This window comes from Bos javanicus, chromosome 23 (assembly GCF_032452875.1).
Source record: "Bos javanicus breed banteng chromosome 23, ARS-OSU_banteng_1.0, whole genome shotgun sequence".
Classification (NCBI taxonomy): Eukaryota; Metazoa; Chordata; class Mammalia; order Artiodactyla; family Bovidae; genus Bos; species Bos javanicus.
This window is the reverse complement of record NC_083890.1, coordinates 26,770,788-26,791,232: the sequence shown is the minus strand read 5'-3', so window position 1 is coordinate 26,791,232 and position 20,445 is coordinate 26,770,788. Positions and strand designations below refer to the sequence as shown.

The window sequence follows — 20,445 nt, the reverse complement described above, 5'->3', positions numbered from 1 at the left end:
ACTTAGAATTAAACAGATTGTAAAGGAGAAAATTTTGGAGCTTTTATCCAGAAAGTGACCCTGATGATCATGGCAGTGGATCCTTTAATCTGTTTCTCAACAACCTTATCATGAAGATATAGAATACTTCTGAAGCACAAAGTGAAGATAATAAGCAAAAGGAAAGGGAATGAAGGAAGGGAAGAGAAAGCAAGAAGGGGAAAGAATGAAACAGAACATGGAGTAGACCTGAAAGCAGAAACGTAGTATGACATGTGGGAAACTAAGTAGGCGTAAGAGAAAGTAAAAGACAAAAGAAACAAAACGAGAGAGTGGAAACAAGGGAAAAAAGTCTCTAACAGGCAAAGTAGCAGAATGCTTGAAGAACAAACATTACCAGGTATCTGCAAAAGTTGATCTGAAAAATAAAATGGAAAGTACCATATTAATGATGTAGGAAACAAACAGATTAAAATCTTAAAATCTGTTTGCACAAGGGTAAAGGTAGCAAGTTGAGGGTTAAGAAGAAGAAATTAACAACCACTGATTTTTGTGTTTTCAGTAACATTAATGTACACTGTGTTGCAATAACATAGCCTTATATTCGACCACGGATGGATTAGTAAGTACTATGACTTTCTAAATCCCCAAATAGCCTCAACTGTCTTATACTTCTTTCTTATTCTTTCTTACTCTATCGTTTCTGCTTAACTTTTCCTTTGACATTATTTGTTCCCTTTCCTCAGTACTTTGAATTTTTTTGCCATTTTCCATATAAAAAAAGAAACTTGGTAATTTGTGTCTTCTCATTTTTTTTTTAAATATTTGCCAGTCTGATTGATCAATTGCATTATTTTTTCAAAGAACAAACTTTGTTTTATTAATTTTCTCTATTGTTTTTTTGCTTTTAATATCATTGATTTCTCATATTATATTTATTATTTATCTTTTCAGAATTGCTTTGGGTTTATTTTGTTCATTTCAAAACTTTCTTAATCTGTAGTATTAGATAATTCATTGATATGTTCTTAATTTTGTATATAACAATATAATTTACTAAGATGGTGGAGGAATAGGACTGGGACACCACTTTCTTTCCAACAAATTCATCAAAAGAACATTTGAACACTGAGTAAATTCCACAAAACAACTTCTGAATGCCGGCAGAGGACATCAGGCACCCAGAAAAACAGCCCATTGTCTTTGAAAGGAAGTAGGAAAAAATATAAAAGATAAAAAGAGAGACAAAAGAGTAGGGATGGAGCTCTGTCCCGGGAAGTGAGTCTTAAAAAAGAGAGAACTTTCCAAACACCAGGAAACACTCTCACTGCCGAGTCTGCGGCAAGCCTTGGAACCACAGAGGGCAACATAACCGGGAGGAAAAATAAATAAATAATTAAAACCCACAGTTTACGTGCCCAACAGTAACTCCCACCGTGGAGAAGCAGCGCAGACTTTTGCATCCGCCACTAGCAAGGGGGGCTGGGCAGGGAGGCATGGGCTGCATTGCTTAGAGTAAGGACAGGGCCTGAATGTCCCGAGGGCAATCTGAGGGAACCAACTTGGGATAGCAAACCAGACTGTGGGATAGCTACCACGTGAAAAGCCCTAACCTAAGACACTGCCAGGCCCGCTCAGAGAACAAAGGACTGGGCAGAGCTAGCCAGTTACAGACCGGCCCATCCTCCTCCATTGACAGGCAGGCGAGGGCAGCCAGAGCTGGAAGGGGGCAATCACGGCCCCAGAGAGGCATTATCTACCAAACTGCAAGCAGGCTTCGTTGCTAACCAAGACTTCTTGGGATTCTGGACGGTCAACATCCGCCTAAGAAGGTGCACCAGTTGTACACCCAGAAAACCAAGCCGCAGGGACAGGGGAGGCGATAAGTCGCAGAGACTGCGTTCACCAAACACCTGGTCACCTGAGCAGCTCGGACCTGGGAAGAGCACAAAACGCAGGTCCAATGGAGTCTGCACTACTGAGGACTACCCGAGTGCCTGAACCTGAGCGGCTTAGACCTGGGAGGTGCATACAACCCAGGGCTGGCCTCAGACAGATTCTGGCAGAGCAACCTAGAGCCTAAGCAGTGTAGACAAGGAAAGAACACTCGCCATGAGCAGGGGCAAACCCAGTGTGGCCAAGACACTGCGAGCACACGCCAGTGTAATTTGTTTGCCGTGTCCCTCCCCAAGCACGACTGAACAAGTGAGCCTAAAAAAGTGTCCACCACCGCCCCCTTGTGTCAAGACGGAAATTAGACACTGAAGAGACCAGCAAACAGAAGAAGCTAAAACAGAGGGACTCTCCTTGGAAGTGACAGGTGCAATAGATTAAAACCCTGTACTAAGTACCGACTACATATGAAGGGGCCTATAGATCTTGAGAAATATAAGCCGGACCAAGGAACTACCCAAAAATGAACTGACCCCACACTGTCCACAACAGCACCAGAGAAAGTCCTAGATATATTTTTACTATTTGTACTATCATTATGTAACTTAAAATATTAAAAAAAATTTTAAGTCCCCTGTTACTGCCTTAATTTTCATTTTTGTAACCTACTATTACTTTGCCAAAAAAGTAATAGTTTATTTTTTTAAAGCAAATTTCATATATATATATATGTATATTATAATTTTTGTGATTTTATTTCTTTAATATTGTATTTTTGAAAATCCAACCTCTACTCTAGATTTTTAATCTTTGCTTTTTGGTATTTGTTATTAATTTTGTACATTTAAGAACCCAATCTTCAGTACCTGTTTTTACTTGGGAGCGAGATTACTGACTTGACTGCTCTCTCCCTCTTTGGACTCTCCTTTTTCTCCACCAGGTCGCCTCTCTCTCCTCCCTCCTCCTTCTCTTCTCTACCCAAATCTGTGAATCTCTGTGTGTTCTGGAGGGTGGAGAACACTTAGGGAACTGATTACTGGCTGGATCTGTCTCTCCTTTTGATTCTCCCTTTTCTCTTCCTGGTCACCTCTGTCTCCTTCCTCCGTCTTCTCTTCTCTGTATAACTCCGTGAACATCTCTGAGCGGTTCAGTCTGTGGAGCGCACATAAGGAAGTGATTACTGGCTAGCTTGCTCTCTCCTCTTTTGATTCCACCACATCTCATCCTGGTCACCTCTATCTCCTTCCTCCCTCTTCTCTTCTCCATGTAACTCTGTGAACCTCTCTGGGTGTCCCTCACTGTGGAGAAACTTTTCATCTTTAACCTAGATGTTTTATCAATGGTGCTATATAGATGGAGAAGACTTGAAGCTACTGTAAAAATAAGACTGAAAACCAGAAGCAGGAGGCTTAAGTCCAAATCCTGAGAACACCAGAGAACTCCTGACTCCAGGGAACATTAATTGACAGGAGGTCATCAAACACCTCCATACCTACACTGACACCAAGGACCACCCAAGGACCAACAAGTTCCAGAGCAAGACATACCATGCAAATTCTCTAGCAACACAGCAACATAGCCTTGAGCTTCAATATACAGGTTGCCCCAAATCACTCCAAACCTATTGACATCTCATAACTCATTACTGGACACTTCATTGCACTCCAGAGAGAAGGAATCCCGCTCCACCCACCAGAACATCAACACAAGCTTCCTTAACCAGGAAACCTTGACAAGCCACCCATACAACCCCACTCACAGTGAGGAAACTCCACAATAAAGAGAACTCCACAAACTGCCAGAATACAGAAAGGCCACCCCAAACACAGCAATATAAACAAGGTGAAGAGACAGAGGAATACCCATCAGGTAAAGGAACAGGATAAATGCCCACCAAACCAAAAAAAAAAAAAAAAAAAAGGAAGAGATAAGGATTCTACCTGATAAAGAATTCCAAATAATGATAGTGAAATTGATCCAAAATCTTGAAAACAAAGTGGAATCACAGATAAATAGCCTGGAGACAAGGATTGAGAAGATGCAAGAAAGGTTTAACAAGGACCTAGAAGAAATAAAAAAGAGTAAATCAATCATGAATAATGCAGTAAACGATATCAAAAACACTCTGGAGGGAACCAACAGTAGAATAATGGAGGCAGAAGATAGGATTAGTGAATTAGAAGATAAAATGGTAGAAATAAATGAATCAGAGAGGAAAAAAGAAAAACGAATTAAAAGAAATGAGGACAGGCTCAGAGACCTCTGGAGCAATGTTAAATGCCCCAACTTTCGAGTCATAGGAGTTCCAGAAGAAGACTAAAAGAAAGACCATGAGAAAATACTTGAGGAGATAATAGTTGAAAAATTCCCTAAAATGGGGAAGGAAATAATTACCCAAGTCCAATAAACCCATAGAATCCCAAATCGAATAAACACAAGGCAAAACATCCCAAGACACATGCTAATCAAATTAACAAAGATCAAACACAAAGAACAAATATTAAAAGCAGCAAGGGAAAAACAACAAATAACACACAAGGGGATTCCCATAAGGACAACAGCTGATCTTTCAATAGAAACTCTTCAGGCCAGGAGGGAACGGCAGGACATACTTAAAGTGATGAAAGAAAATAAACCTACAGCCCAGATTACTATACCCAGCAAGGATCTCATTCAAATATAAAGGAGAAATCAAAAGCTTTACAGACAAGCAAAAGCTTAGAGAATTCAGCACCACCAAACCAGCTCTTCAAAAATGCTAAAGGATCTTCTCTAAACAGGAAACACAGAAAGGGTGTATAAACTCAAACCCAAAACAACAAAGTAAATGGCAATGGGGTCACACTTATCAATAATTACCTTAAATGTAAATGGGTTGAATGGCCAAACCAAAAGACAAAGACTGGCTAAATGGATACAAAAACAAGACCCCCTATATATGCTATCTACAAGAGACCCGCCTCAAAACAAGGGACACATACAGACTGAGACTGAAAGACTGGAAAAAGATATTCCATGCAAATAGACACCAACAGAAAGCAGGAGTAGTAATACTCATATCAGATAAAATAGACTTTAAAACAAAGGCTGTGAAAAGAGACAAAGAAGGACACTACATAATGATCAAAGGATCAATCGGAGAAGAAGATACAACGATTATAAATATATATGCATCCAACATAGGAGCACCTCAATATGTAAGACAAATGCTAACAAGTATCAAAGGGGAAATTAATAATAACACGATAACAGTGGGAGACTTTAATACCCCACTCACACCTATGGATAGATCAACTAAACAGAAATTAACAAGGAAACATAAACTTTAAATGATACAATAGACCAGTTAGACCTAATTGATATCTATAGGACATTTCAGCCCCAAACAATGAATTGCACCTTTTTCTCAAGTGCACACGGAAAATTGTCCAGGATAGATCACATCCTGGGCCATAAATCTACCCTTGGTAAATTCAAAAAATTTGAATTTTGAATTCTTGAAATCATTCCAAACATCTTTTCTGACCACAATGCAGTAAGATTAGATCTCAATTACAGGAGAAAAACTACTAAAAATTCCAACATATGGAGGCTGAACAACACGCTGCTGAATAACCAACATATCACAGAAGAAATCAAAAAAGAAATCAAAATATGCATAGGAACGATTGAAAATGAAAACACAACAACTCAAAACTTGTGGAACACTGTAAAAGCAGTGCTAAGGGGAAGGCTCATAGCAATACAGGCATACCTCAAGAAACAAGAAAAAAGTCAAATAAATAACCTAACTCTACATCTAAAGCAACTAGAAAAGGAAGAAATGAAGAACCCAAGGGTTAGTAGAAGGAAAGAAATCTTAAAAATTAGGGCAGAAATAAATGCAAAAGCAACAAAAGAGACCATAGCAAAAATCAACAAAGCCAAAAGCTGGTTCTTTGAAGCAATAAATAAAATTGACAAACCATTAGCCAGACTCATCAAGAAACAAAGGGAGAAATTTCAAATCAATAAAATTAGAAACAAAAATGGAGAGATCACAACAGACAACACGGAAATACAAAGGATTATAAGAGACTACTACTAGCAATTATATGCCAATAAAATGGACAACTTGGAAGAAACGGACAAATTCTTAGAAAAGTACAACTTTCCAAAGCTGAACCAGGAAGAAATAGAATCTTAACAGACCCATCACAAGCACGGAAATTGAAACTGTAATCGGAAATCTTTCAGCAAACAAAAGCCCAGGTCCAGACAGCTTCACAGCTGAATTCTACCAAAAATTTAGAGAAGAGCTGACACCTTTCCTACTTAAACTCTTCCTGAAAATTTCAGAGGAAGGTAAACTTCCAAACTCATTCTATGAGGCCACCATCACCCTAATACCAAAACCTGACAAACATGCCACAACAAAAGAAAACTACAGGCCAATATCACCGATGAACATAGATGCAAAAATCCTTGACAAAATTCTAGCAATCAGAATCCAACAACACATTAAAAAGATCATACATCATGACCAAGTGGGCTTTATCCCAGGGATACAAGGATTCTTCAATATCTGCAAATCAATCAGTGTAATAGATCACATTAACAAATTGAAAAATAAAAGCCATATGATTATCTCAAAAGATACAGAGAAAGCCTTTGACAAAATTCAAGATCCATTTATGATAAAAACTCTCCAGAAAACAGGAATAGAAGGAACATACCTCAACATGATAAAAGCTATATATGACAAACCCACAGCAAACATTATCCTCAATGGTGAAAAATTGAAAGCATTTCCCCTAAAGTCAGGAACAAGACAAGGGTGCCCACTTTCACCACTACTATTCAACATAGTTTTGGAAGTTTTGGCCACAGCAATCAGAGCAGGAAAAGAAATAAAAGGAATCCAAATTGGAAAAGAAGAATTAAACTTTCACTTTTTGCAGATGACATGATCCTCTACATAGAAAACTCTAAAGACTCCACCAGAAAATTACTAGAGCTAATCAATGAATATAGTAAAGTTGCAGGATATAAAATTAACTCACAGAAATCCCTTGCATTACTATACAATAATAATGAGAAAATAACGAGAAAGAGAAATTAAGGAAACAATTACATTCACCATTGCAATGAAAAGTATAAAATACTTAGGAATATATCTACATAAAAAACAAAAGACCTATATGTAGAAAACTATAAAACAGTGGTGAAAGAAATCAAAGAGGACACTAATAGATGGAGAAATATACCATGTTCATGGATTTGAGGAATCAATATAGTGAAAATGAGTATACTACTCAAAGCAATCTATGGATTCAATGCAATCCCTATCAAGCTACCAATAGTATTTTTCACAGAACTAGAAAAAATAATTTCACAAGTTGTATGGAAATACAAAATACCTTGAATAACCAAAGCAATCTTGAGAAAAAAGCATGGAACTGGAGGAATCAACCTGCCTGATTTCAGGCTCTACTACAAAGCCACAGTCATCAAGACAGTATGGTGCTGACACAGAAACAGAAATATAGATCAATGGAACAAAACAGGAAGCCCAGAGATAAATCCATGCACCTATGGACAAGTGAAAGTGGAGAGTGAAAAAGTTGGCTTAAAGCTCAACATTCAGAAAACGAAGATCATGGCATCTGGTCCCACATGGGAAATAGATGGGGAAACAGTGGAAACAGTGGCAGATTTTATTTTTCTGGGCTCCAAAATCACTACAGATGGTGACTGCAGCCATGAAATTAAAAGACGCTTACTCCTTGGACGGAAAGTTATGACCAACCTAGATAGCATATTCAAAAGCAGAGACATTACTTTGCCAACAAAGGTTCGTCTAGTCAAGGCTATGGTTTTTCCTGTGGTCATGTATGTGAGAGTTGGACTGTGAAGAAGGCGGAGTGCCGAAGAATTGATGCTTTTGAACTGTGGTGTTGGAGAAGACTCTTGAGAGTCCCTTGGACTACAAGGAGATCTAACCAGTCCATTCTGAAGGAGATCAGCCCTGGGATTTCTTTGGAAGGAATGATGCTAAAGCTGAAACTCCAGTACTTTGGCCACCTCATGCGAAGAGTTGACTCATTGGAAAAGACTCTGATGCTGGGAGGGATAGGGGGCAAGAGGAGAAGGGGATGACAGAGGATGAGATGGCTGGATGGCATCACTGACTCGATGGATGTGAGTCTGAGTGAACTCTGGGAGTTGATGATGGACAGGGAGGCCTGGCGTGCTGCGATTCATGGGGTCACAAAGAGTCGGACACGTCTGAGCGACTGATCTGATCTGAACTGATGGACAACTTATCTTTGACAAAGGAGGCAAGAATATACAATGGAGAAAAGACAATCTCTTTAACAAGTGGTGCTGGGAAAACTGGTCAACCACTTGTAAAAGAATGAAACTAGAACACTTTCTAACACCATACACAAAAATAAACTCAAAATGGATTGAAGATCTAAACGTAAGACCAGAAAGTATACAACTCCTAGAGGAGAACATAGGCAAAGCACTCTCTGACATAAATCACAGCAGGATCCTCTATGACCCACCTCCCTGAATATTGGAAATAAAAGCAAAAATAAACAAATGGGACCTAATTAAAATTAAAAGCTTTTGTACAACAAAGGAAACTATAAGCAAGGTGAAAAGACAGCCTTCAGAATGGGAGAAAATAATAGCAAACAAAGCAACTGACAAAGAATTAATCTCAAAGATATATATGCAACTCCTGCAGCTCAATTCCAGAAAAATAAATGACCCAATCAAAAAATGGGCCAAAGAACTAAATAGACATTTCTCCAAATAAGAAATACAGATGGCTAAAACAAATGAAAAGATGCTCAACATCACTCATTATCAGAGAAATGCAAATCAAAACCACAATGAGGTACCATTTCACGCCAGTCAGAAAGGCTGCGATCCAAAAGTCTACAAGCAATAAATGCTGGAGATGGTGTGGAGAAAAGGGAACCCTCTTACATTGTTGGTGGGAATGCAAACTAGTACAGCCACTATGGAGAACAGTGTGGAGATTCCTTAAAAAACTGGAAATAGAACTGCCTTATGATCCAGCAATCCCACTGCTGGGCATACACACTGAGGAAACTAGAATTGAAAGAGACACTTGTACCCCAATGTTCATTGCTGCACTGTTTATAATCGTCAGGACATGGAAGCAACCTAGATGTCCATCAGCAGAGGAAAGGATAAGAAAGCAGTGGTACATATACAGAATGGAGTATTACTCAGCCATTAAAAAGAATACATTTGAGTCAATTCTAATGAGGTGGATGAAACTCGAGCCTATTGTACAGAGTGAAGTAAGCCCGAAAGAAAAACACCAATACAAACGCATATATATGGAATTTAGAAAGATGGTAACAATAACCCAGTATATGAGACATCAAAAGAGACACTGATGTATAAAACATTCTTTTGGACTCTGTGGGAGAGGGAGAGGGTGGGATGATTTGGGAGAATGGCACTGAAACATGTATACTATCATGTATGAAACGAGTCTCCAGTCCAGGTTCGATGCACAATACTGGATGCTTGTGGCTGGTGCACTGGGACGACCCAGAGGGATGGTACAGGGAGGAGGATTCAGGATGGGAAACAGGTGTATACTTGTGGCAGATTCATGTTGATATATGGCAAAACCAATACAATATTGTAAAGTTAAAAAATAAAATAAAAAATCCAAATACTGTGGGGGAGGGTAATCCATTTACCTTTCTGTTAATGATTTATAATTAAATTTATTTATGGTCATAGAACATAACTTCTATTATTACAGATTTGTTACAGCATGTGTTGTCACCTGGATTTTGTTTTAGGTTTACATTCTATGAAAAATTGAGAAAAAAAGTGTGTTCTACAATTATGTGTAGAGTGCTTCATAAATATCAAGTTGAGGGTCTTATTTAGATCTTCTATCAATAAATCCTATTGTTTCCTGTCTACTGAAAGAGGAATATTGGTGTATTCAAGCATTATTCCATGAAGTTTTTGCTTCATGTATTTGATGCTTTTTATTGTAAAGTTTATATTTGTTGTAAATTTAGATTATGGTATTTTGATGAATTTACTGTTTCCTCATTAATTAATGTCCACTTTTACTCAAAATATTCTACTTTGAATTCTTTTTTATATTAGTATAAAAAAGCTTTATATTAGTGTTTATACTGCATATCTTTTTATACTTTGTTTACTATTCATATTTTTTATTTAATTGATAATATTCTTATGTGAACTTTTAAGTGTGTTAAAAATATGGTATAACAGTCTGCCATTTTAATTGTCATATTTAGTTCATTTTGATTTAATATAGCTATTTATATGGCTGGACTTAGGTTTACTACTTTATATTTGGTGTATGTTTGTTCCTTGTTTTCTTCTGTTTCCCCATTTTTACTTTTAAATACGTTATTCCAGTACATTTTAGCATTTCATTTAAATCTGATTATTAGCCTTTGGCCATGTCTCTTTATATTCTATTTCATATATGAGTGTTCTAGAAATTTAAAAAAGTGTATACCTAAGTTTTCATATTCTACTCACAATGAATATTCTACCATTTGAAGTAAAACGTAGAACTCTTACATCCATATATGTATCTTTCCTTTTTTGCATGCATCACCTCTACACATATTAAGAACCACACAATGTTAAAATTATTTCACTTAATAGTCATACATATTTTTGAAAATTTAAAATTGGAAGGGGGGCGGTCCTGAGATGGCAGAAGAATAGGATTGGGAGACCACTTTCTCCCCTACAAATTCATCGAAAGATCATTTGAACGCTGAGTAAATTCCACAAAACAACTTCTGAATGCTGGCAGAGGACACCAGGCACCCAGAAAGGTAGCCCATTGTCTTCAAAAGAAGATAGGACAAAATATAAAAGATAAAAAGTGAGGCAAAAGAGTTAGGGACAGGGACCTGTCTCGGGAGGGAGTCTTAAAAGAGGAGAAGTTTCCAAACACCAGGAAACCCTCTCACTGGTGGGTCTGTGGGGAGTTTTGGAATCACAGAGGACAACATAACTGGGAGGAAAAATAAATAAATAAATAATTTAATAAATAAACCCCACAGATTACGTGCCTAATGGCAACTCCCAGCAGAGAAGCCCAGATGCTCCCATCCATCACCAGCAAGCGGGGGCTGATCAGAGAGGTGCAGGCTACATTCCTTAGGGTAGGGACTAGGCCTGAATGCCCTGAGGGCAATCTGAGGGAGCTAACATGAGCTAGCAACACAAACCGTGGGATGGCCAGAGAGAGAGACAGAGAAAAGAGAAAGAGAGTGTGAACTTTCCTTTGAAAAGCTCTAACCCAAGGCATATGGCACCCCACTCCAATACTCTTGCCTGGAAAATCCCATGGACGGAGAAGCCTGGTTGGCTGCAGTCCATGGGGTCACTAAGAGTCCGACACGACGGAGCGACTTCACTTTCACTTTTCATTTGCATGCATTGGAGAAGGAAATGGCAACCCACTCCAGTGTTTTTGCCTGGAGAATCCCAGGAACGGGGGAGCCTGGTGGGCTGCCGTCTATGGGGTCGCACAGAGTCGGACACGACTGAAGCGACTTAGCAGCAGCAGCAACCCAAGACATGCCGGCCCACTCACAGAACAAAAGACTGAAGGAATACCAAAAGAGAGGTAGCCGGCTGCATACCGGCCCATCCCCCACCAGAGGCAGAGAGGCAGGCAGCAACAGCCAGAGCCAGAAGGCAAAGGGCAAACTCGGCTCCAGAGATGGCATCCTCTACCGAACTGTGAGCAGGCTCCCAGTTGCTAACCAAGTCTTCCTGGGATCTTGGACGGTTGACATCCCCTGGGAGGGTCGCAGCCAGAGATCAGCTGCCTGGGGAGAGTGCACTTGCCAAGTACCTGGTCGACTGAGCTGCTTGCACTTGGGAAGGGCACAAAACGTAGGCCCAACCAAGTCTGCACCTTTGTGGAGTACCCGAGAACCTGAACCTGAGCGGCTTAGACCTGGGAAGTACACACAACCCAGGGCCCACTTTAGACAGCTCCCCTGCAGAGCAACCTGGAGCCTGAGCAGTGTAGACTGGGAAAGCACACACGCCATGAGCCAGGCCAAACTCAGTGTGGTCAAGACACTGCGAGCACACTGCGAGCATTCCCCACACATGCCAATGATATTGGCTTGCAGTGTTCGCTTCCCTGGTGGCTCAGAGGTTAAAGCATCTGCCTGCAATGTGGGAGATCTGGGTTTAATCCCTGGGTCGGGAAGATCCCCTGGAGAAGGAAATGGCAACCCACTCCAGTATTCTTGCCTAGAGAATCCCGTGGATGGAAGAGCCTGGTGGGCTACAGTCCATGGGGTCGCAAAGAGTCGGACACGACTGAGCGACTTCACATTCACTTTTCCCTCCCCAGAGCAGGACTGAACAAATGAGCCTAAAAAAGTGTCCACCACCGCCCCCTTGTGTCAGGATGGAAATTAGACACTGAAGAGACAGATGAAGCCAAAATAAACAGATGGAACTGCTTTGAAGTGACAGGTGCAACAGATTAAAACCCTGTAGTTAGCACCGACTACATTGGAAGGGGCCTATGGACATTGAGAAGTAAAAGCTGGAACAAAGAACTACCTGAAACTGAACTGACCCCACACTGCCTGCAACAGCTCCAGAGAAATTCCTAGATATATTTTTACTATTATCATTTAAAAAATTTTTAAGTCCTTTGTTACTCCTTCAATTTCCATTTTTATAACCTTGCAAAAAAGAAAGATTCTACTTTTAAAGCAAATTTCATATATATTTTTTATAATTTTTGTGATTTTGTTCCTTTTTTAAAAATATTGTATTTTTGAGGGTCTAACCTCTACTCTAGATTTTTAATCTTTGCTTTTTGGTACTTGTTATCAATTTTGTACCTTTAAGAATGCAATCTTCAGTACCCATTTTTACTTAGGAGTGTGATTACTGGCTTGATTGCCCTCTCACCCTTTTGACTCTCCTTTTTCTCTCCTAGGTCACCTCTATCTCCTCCCACCCCTTCTCTTCTCTGTCCAACTGTTTGAATTTCTTTCGGTATTCCAGGCTGTGGAGAACACTTAGGAAACTGATTACTGGCTAGATCGGTCTCTCTCCTTTTGACTTCCCTCTTCTCCTCCTGGTCACCTCTATTTACTGCCCCCCCCCCCCACCCCCCGCCACCTCTTCTCTTCTTTATGTAACTCTGTGAACCTCTCTGGGTGTTCCAGGCTGTGGAGAGCACATAGGGATTTGATTAGTGGCTAGATTGCTCTCTTTCCTTTTGATTCCCTCTCTTCTCCTCCTGGTCACCTCTATCTCCCTCCTTCCTCTTCTCTTCTCCATGTAACTCAGGGAACCTTTCTCAGTGTCTTTCACTGTGGATACTCCTTTCTCCATTAACCTAGATGTTTTATCATCGGTGCTGTATGGATGGAGAAGTCTTGAGGCTACTGTAAGAATAAGACCGAAAACCAGAGGCAGGAGGCTTAATCCAAATCCTGAGAACACCTGAGAACTCCTGACTCCAGGGAACATTAATTGATAGGAGCTCATCAAACGCCTCCATACCTACACTGAAACCAAGGACCACCCAAGGGCCAAGAAATTCCAGAGCAAGACATACCACGCAAATTCTCCAGCAACACAGGAACATAGCCCTGAGCTTCAACATAAGGCTGCCCAACGTCACACCAAACCCATAGACATGTCAAAACTCATTACTGGACACTTCATTGCACTTCAGAGAGAAGAAATCCAGCCCCATCCACCAGAACACTGACACAAGCTTCCCTAGCCAGGAAACCTTGAAAAGCCACCTGTACAACTGGAACCACAGGGAGGAACCTCCACAATAAAGAGGAAACACAAACTGCCAGGATACGGAAAGGCCACCCCAAACAAAGCAATATACATAAGATGAAAAGGCAGAGAAATATGCAACAGGTAAAAGAGTAGGATAAATGCCCACCAAACCAAACAAAAGAGGAAGAGATAGGGAATCTACCTGATAAAGAATTCTGAATAACGATAGTGAAAACGGTCCAAAATCTTGAAAAAAAAAAATGGAGTTACAGATAAATAGCCTGGGGACAGGGATTGAGAAGATGCAAGAAATGTTTAACAAGGACCTAGAAGAAATAAAAAAGAGCCATCAATAATGAATAATGCAATAAATGATATCAAAAACACTCTGGAGGGAACCAACGATAGAATAACTGAGGCAGAAGATAGGATAAATGAGGTGGAAGATAGAATGGTGGAAATAAATGAAGCAGAGAGGAAAGAAAGAAAAAAAAAAAGAATGAAAAGAAACGAGGACAACCTCAGAGACCCAAACGCCCCAACATTCGAAACATAGGAGTCCCAGAAGAAGAAGACTAAAAGAAAGGCCATGAGAAAATACTTGAGGAGATAATAGTCGAAAACTTCCCTAAAATGGGGAAGGAAATAGCCACCCAGGTCCAAGAAACCCAGAGAGTCCCAAACAGGATGAACCCAAGGCGAAACACCCAAGACACATACTAATCAAATTAACGAAGATCAAACACAAAGAACAAATATTAAAAGCAGCAAGGGAAAAACAACAAATAACACACAAGGGGATTCCCAAAAGTATAACAGCTGGTCTTTCAATAGAAACGCTTCGGGCCAGGAAGGAATGGCAGGACATACTTAAGGTGATGAAACAGAAAAACCTATAACCAGATTACTATACCCAGCAAGGATCTCATTCAAATATGAAGGAGAAATCAAAAGCTTTACAGACAAGCAAAAGCTGAGAGAATTCAGCACCACCAAATCAGCTCTTCAAAAATGCTAAAGGATCTTCTCTAGACAGGAAACACAAAAAGGCTGTATAAACTCAAACCTAAAACAAGAAAGTAAAAGGCAATGGGATCATGTTATCAATAATTACCTTAAATGTAAATGGGTTGAATGGCCAAACCATAAGACAAAGCTTGGCTGAATGGATAAAAAAACAAGACCCCTATATATGCTGTCTACAAAAGACCCATCTCAAAACAAGGGACACATACAGACTGAAAGTGAAGGGCTAGAAAAACATATTTCACACAAACTGAGACCAAAAGAAAGCAGGAGTAGCAATACTCATATCAGATAAAATAGACTTTGAAATAAAGGCTGTGAAAAGAGACAAAGAAGGAGACTACAAAATGATCAAAGGATCAATCGAAGAACAAGATATAACAATTATAAATATATATGCACCTAACATAGGAGCACTGCAATATGTAAGGCAAATGCTGACAAGTATGAAAGGGGAAATTAACAGTCACACAATAACAGTGGGAGACTTTAATACCCCACTCAAACCTATGGATAGATCAACTAAACAGAAAATTAGCAAGGAAACACAAACTTTAAATGATACAATAGAACAGTTAGACCTAATGGATATCCATAGGACATTCCACCCCAAAACAATGAATTTCACCTTTTTCTCAAGTGCACACGGAACCTTCTCCAGGATAGATCACATCCTGGGCCATAAATCTGGCCTTGGTAATTTAAAAAAACATTGAAATCATTCCAAGCATCTTTTCTGAACACAATGCAGTAAGATTAGATATCAACTACAGGAAAAAAAACTATTAAAAATTCCAACATATGGAGGATAAACAACACGCTTCTAAATGACCAACAAATCACAGAAGAAATCAAAAAAGAAATCAAAATATTCATAGAAATGAATGAAAATGAAAACACAACAACCCAAACCTATGGGACTCAGTAAAAGCAGTGATAAGGGGAAGGTTCAAAGCAATACAAGCTTACCTCAAGAAACAAAAAAAAGGTCAAATAAATAACCTAACTCTACACCTAAAGCTTGGATTAAAGCTCAACATTCAGGAAACTAAGATCATGGCATCTGGTCCCATCACTTCATGGGAAATAGATGGGGAAACAGTGGAAACAATGGCAGACTTTATTTTTTTCAGCTCCAAAATCACTGCAGATGGTGATTGGAGCCATGAAATCTAAAGACGCTTACTCCTTGGAAGGAAAGTTATGACCAACCTAGATAGCATGTTGAAAAGCAGAGACATTACTTTGCCAACAAAGGTCCAGCTAGTCAAGGCTATTGTTTTTCCAGTGGTCATGTATGGATGTGAGAGTTGGACTGTGAAGAAAGCTGAGTGCTAAAGAATTGATGCCTTTGAATTGTGGTACTGGAGAAGACTCCTGAGAGTCCCTTGGACTGCAAGGAGGTCCAATCAGTCCATCCTAAAGGAGATTAGTCCTGGGTGTTCAGTGGAAGGACTGATGCTAAAGCTGAAACTCCAATACTTTGGCCACCTCATACGAAGAGAGTTGACTCATTGGAAAAGACTCTGATGCTGGGAGGGATTGGGGGCAGGAGGAGAAGGGGACAACAGAGGATGAGATGGCTGGATGGCATCACTGACTCAATGGACATGAGTTTGAGTAAACTCCGGGAGTTGGTGATGGACAGGGAGGCCTGGCATGCTGCGATTCATGTGGTCACAAAGAGTCAGGCACGACTGAGCAACTGAACTGAAATGAAAACCTAGAGCAACTAGAAAAGGAAGAAATGAAGAACCCCCCAGTTAATAAAGGAAAGAAATCATAAAAATTAGGGCAGAAATAAATTCAAAAGAAACAAAAGAGACCATAGCACAAATCAACAAAGCTACAAGCTGGTTCTTTGAGAAGATAATTAAAATAGAAAAACCATTAGCCAGACTCATCAAGGCAAAAGGGAGAAAATCAAGTCAACAAAATTAGAAATTAAAATGGAGAAATCACAACAGACACCACAGAAACACAAAGGATCATAAGAGACTACTATCAGCAACCATATGCCAATAAAATCGACAACTTGGAAGAAATGGACAAATTCTTAGAAAAGTATAACTTTCCAAAACTGAACCAGGAAAAAATAGAATTTCCTAAAAGACCAATCACAAGCAAAGAAATCGAAACTGTAATCAGAAATCTTCCAGCAAACAAAAGGCAGGACCAGATGGCTTCACAGCTGAATTCTACCAAAAATTTAGAGAAGAGCTAACACCTATCCTACTCAAACTCTTCCATAAAATTACAGAGGAAGGTGAACTTCTAAAGTTATTCTATGAGGCCACCATCACCCTAATACCAAAACCAGACAAAGATGCCACCAAAAAAGAAAACTATAGGCCAATATCACTGATGAACATAAATGCAAAAATCCTTAACAAAATGTAGCAAACAAAATCCAACAACATATTAAAAATATGATACATTATGACCAAGTGGGCTGTATCCCAGGAATGCAAGGATTCTTTAAAATCCACAAATCAATCAATGTAATACATTACATTAACAAATTGAAAGATTAAAACAATATGGTTATCTCAATAAATGCAGAGAAGGCTTTTGACAAAATTCAACAACCATTTATGACAAAAGTCCTCCAGAAAGCAGGAATAGAAGGAACATGCTGCTGCTGCTGCTAAGTCGCTTCAGTCATGTCCGACTCTGTGCGACCCCATAGGTGGCAGCCCACCAGGCTCCGCCATCCCTGGGATTCTCCAGGCAAGAACATTGCAATGGGTTGCCATTTCTGTCTACAGTGTATGAAAGTGAAAAGCGAAAGTGAAGTCACTCACTTGTGTCCAACTCTTCACGACCCCATGGACTGCAGCCTACCAGGCTCCTCCACCCATGGGATTTCCAGGCAAGAGTACTGGAGTGGGTTGCCTTAGAAGGAACATACCTCAATATAATAGAAGCTATATATGACAAATGCACAGCAAACATTATCCTCGATGGTGAAGAATTGAAAGGATTTCCCTTAGGTCAGGAACAGGACAAGGGTGCCCACTCTCACCACTACTATTCAACATAGTTTTGGAAGTTTTGGCCACAGCAATCAGAGCAGAAAAAGAAATAAAAGGAACCCAGATTGGAAAAGAAGAAGTAAAACTGTCAATGCAGATGACAAGATCCTCTCCATAGAAAACAGAAAGACTCCACCAGAAACTTACTAGAGCTAATCACTAAATATAGTAAATTTGCAGAATATAAAATTAACTCACAGAAGTCCCTTGCATTCCTATATACTAACAATGAGAAAACAGAAAGAGAAGTTAAGGAAACAATTACATTCACCATTGCAACAAAAAGAATAAAATACTTAGGAATAAATCTACCTAAAGAAACAAAAGACCTAAATATAGAAAACTATAAAACATTGATAAAAGAAATCAAAGATGACACAATAGTTGGAGAAATATACCATATTCATGGATCGGAAGAATCAATGTAGTGAAAATGAGTATACTACCCAAAGCAATCTATAGATTCAATGCAATCCCTATCAAGCTACCAATGGTATTTTTCACAGAACTAGAACAAATAATCTCACAATTTGTATGGAAATACAAAATACCTCGAATAACCAAAGCAATCTTGAGAAAGAAGAATGGAACTGGAGGACTCAACCTACCAGACTTCAGGCTCTACTACAAAGCCACAGTCATCAAGACAGTATGGTACTGGCACAAAGACAGAAATATAGATCAATGGAACAAAGTAGAAAGCCCAGAGATAAATCCACGCACCCCACTCCAGTACTTTTGCCTAGAAAATCCCATGGACAAAGGAGCCTGGTAGGCTGTAGTCCATGGGGTCGCTAGAGTCAGACACGACTGAGCGACTTCACTTTCACTTTTATGCATTGGAGAAGGAAATGGCAACCCACTCCAGTGTTCTTGCCTGGAGAATCCCAGGGATGGGAAAGCCTGGTGGGCTGCCATCTATGGGATCTCACAGAGTCGGACACGACTGAAGTGACTTAGCAGCAGCAGCAGCATGGACAACTTATCTTTGACAAAGGAGGCAAGAATATGCAATGGAGAAAAGACAATCTCTTTAACAAGTGGTGCTGGCAAAACTGGTCAACCACTTGTAAAAGAATGAAACTAGAACACTTTCTACACAATACACAAAAATAAACTCAAAATATATTAAAGATCTAAATGTAAGACTAGAAACTATACAACTCCTAGAGAAGAACATAGACAAAACACTCTTCGATGTAAATCACAGCAGGATCATCTATGACCCACCTCCCAGAGTAATGGAAATAAAAGCAACAATAAACAAATGGGACCTAATTAAACTTAAAGGCTTTTGCACAACGAAGGAAACTATAAGCAAGGTGAAAAGACAGCCTTCAGAATGGGAGAAAATAATAGCAAACGAAGCAGCTGACTAAGAATTAATCTCAAAAATACATAAGCAGCTCCTGCAGCTCAACTGGACAAAAATAGATGGGCCAATCAAAAAATGGTCCAAAGAACTACAGAGACATTTCTCCAAAGAAGACATAGAGATGGATAACAAACACATGAAAAAATGCTCAACATCACTCATTATCAGAGAAATGCAAATCAAAACCACAATGAGGTACGATCTCACGCCGGTCAGAATGGCTGCTATCAAAACGTCTACAAGCAATAAATGCTGGAGATGGTGTGGAGAAAAGGGAACCCTCTTACACTGTTGGTTGGAATGCAAACTAGTACAGCCACTATGGAGAACAGTGAGGAGATTCCTTTAAAAACTGGAAATAGATGTGCCATACGACCCAGCAATTCTACTGCTGGGCATATACACCAAGGAAACGAGAATTGAAAGAGACACATGTACCCCAATGTTCACCTCAGCACTGTCTACAATAGCCAGGACATGGAAACAACCTAGATGTCCATTGGCAGAGGAATGGATAAGAAAGCTGTGGTACCTATACACAATGGAATATTACTCAATCATTAAAAAGAATACATTTGAATCAGTTCTAATGAGGTGGATGAATCTGAAGCCTATTGTACAGAGTGAAATCAGTAAGAAAAACACCAATACAGTATAGTAATGCATGTATATGGAATTTAGAAAGATGGTAATAATGACCCTATAAGTGAAACAGCAAAAGAGACACAGATGTATAGAACAGTCTTTTGGACTCTGTGGGAGAAGGCGAGGGTGGCATGATTTGAGAGAATAGCACTGGAACCTGTATATTATCATGTGTGAAACATATCGCCAGTCCAGGTTCGATGGATGAGACAGGGTGCTCAGGGCTGGTGCACTGGGATGACCTTGAGGGATGGGATGGGGAGTGCAGTGGGAGGGGGGTTCAGGAGAGGGAAGACATGTACACCCATGACAGATTCATGCCAATGTATGGCAAAATCCACTACAATATGGTAAAGTAATTAGCCTCCAATTAAAATAAATTAATTAAAAAAGAAAAAAAAAAGAAAATAATTAGGCCATATCTGGCAAAAATATGTATACACTGGATCACTTGAGGGTATGGTCAAGAGAAGTAGATTAGCAAGTCTTAAGTTTTACTCCTGATATCAGTGATAGACAAAGTGTGTAAATCAAAAGGAAAACGTTCTCTCTCTCACCAGGTTGGAAGTCTGAAGCCTTCCCTTAAAAACAGGGACAATATCATGTACAAAACAATGGGCATTCCATCTCAGAAGACACTTTGAAGAGCCCAGGGTAAAGAAAGCTTTCTATTAA

At 39.6% G+C, this 20,445-nt stretch overlaps 1 protein-coding gene across 1 annotated transcript in view; it reads right to left on the bottom strand.

Annotated features, from left to right (window-relative positions):
- LOC133236462 (butyrophilin subfamily 1 member A1-like) overlaps positions 1–20,445 on the bottom strand; it is a 74,406-nt gene that overhangs the window by 34,648 nt on the left and 19,313 nt on the right. Inside the window, exon 3 of the mRNA XM_061398489.1 lies at positions 377–397. The gene's annotated coding sequence lies outside the window, so the exon portion shown is untranslated. The remainder of the gene's footprint in view (positions 1–376; positions 398–20,445) is intronic.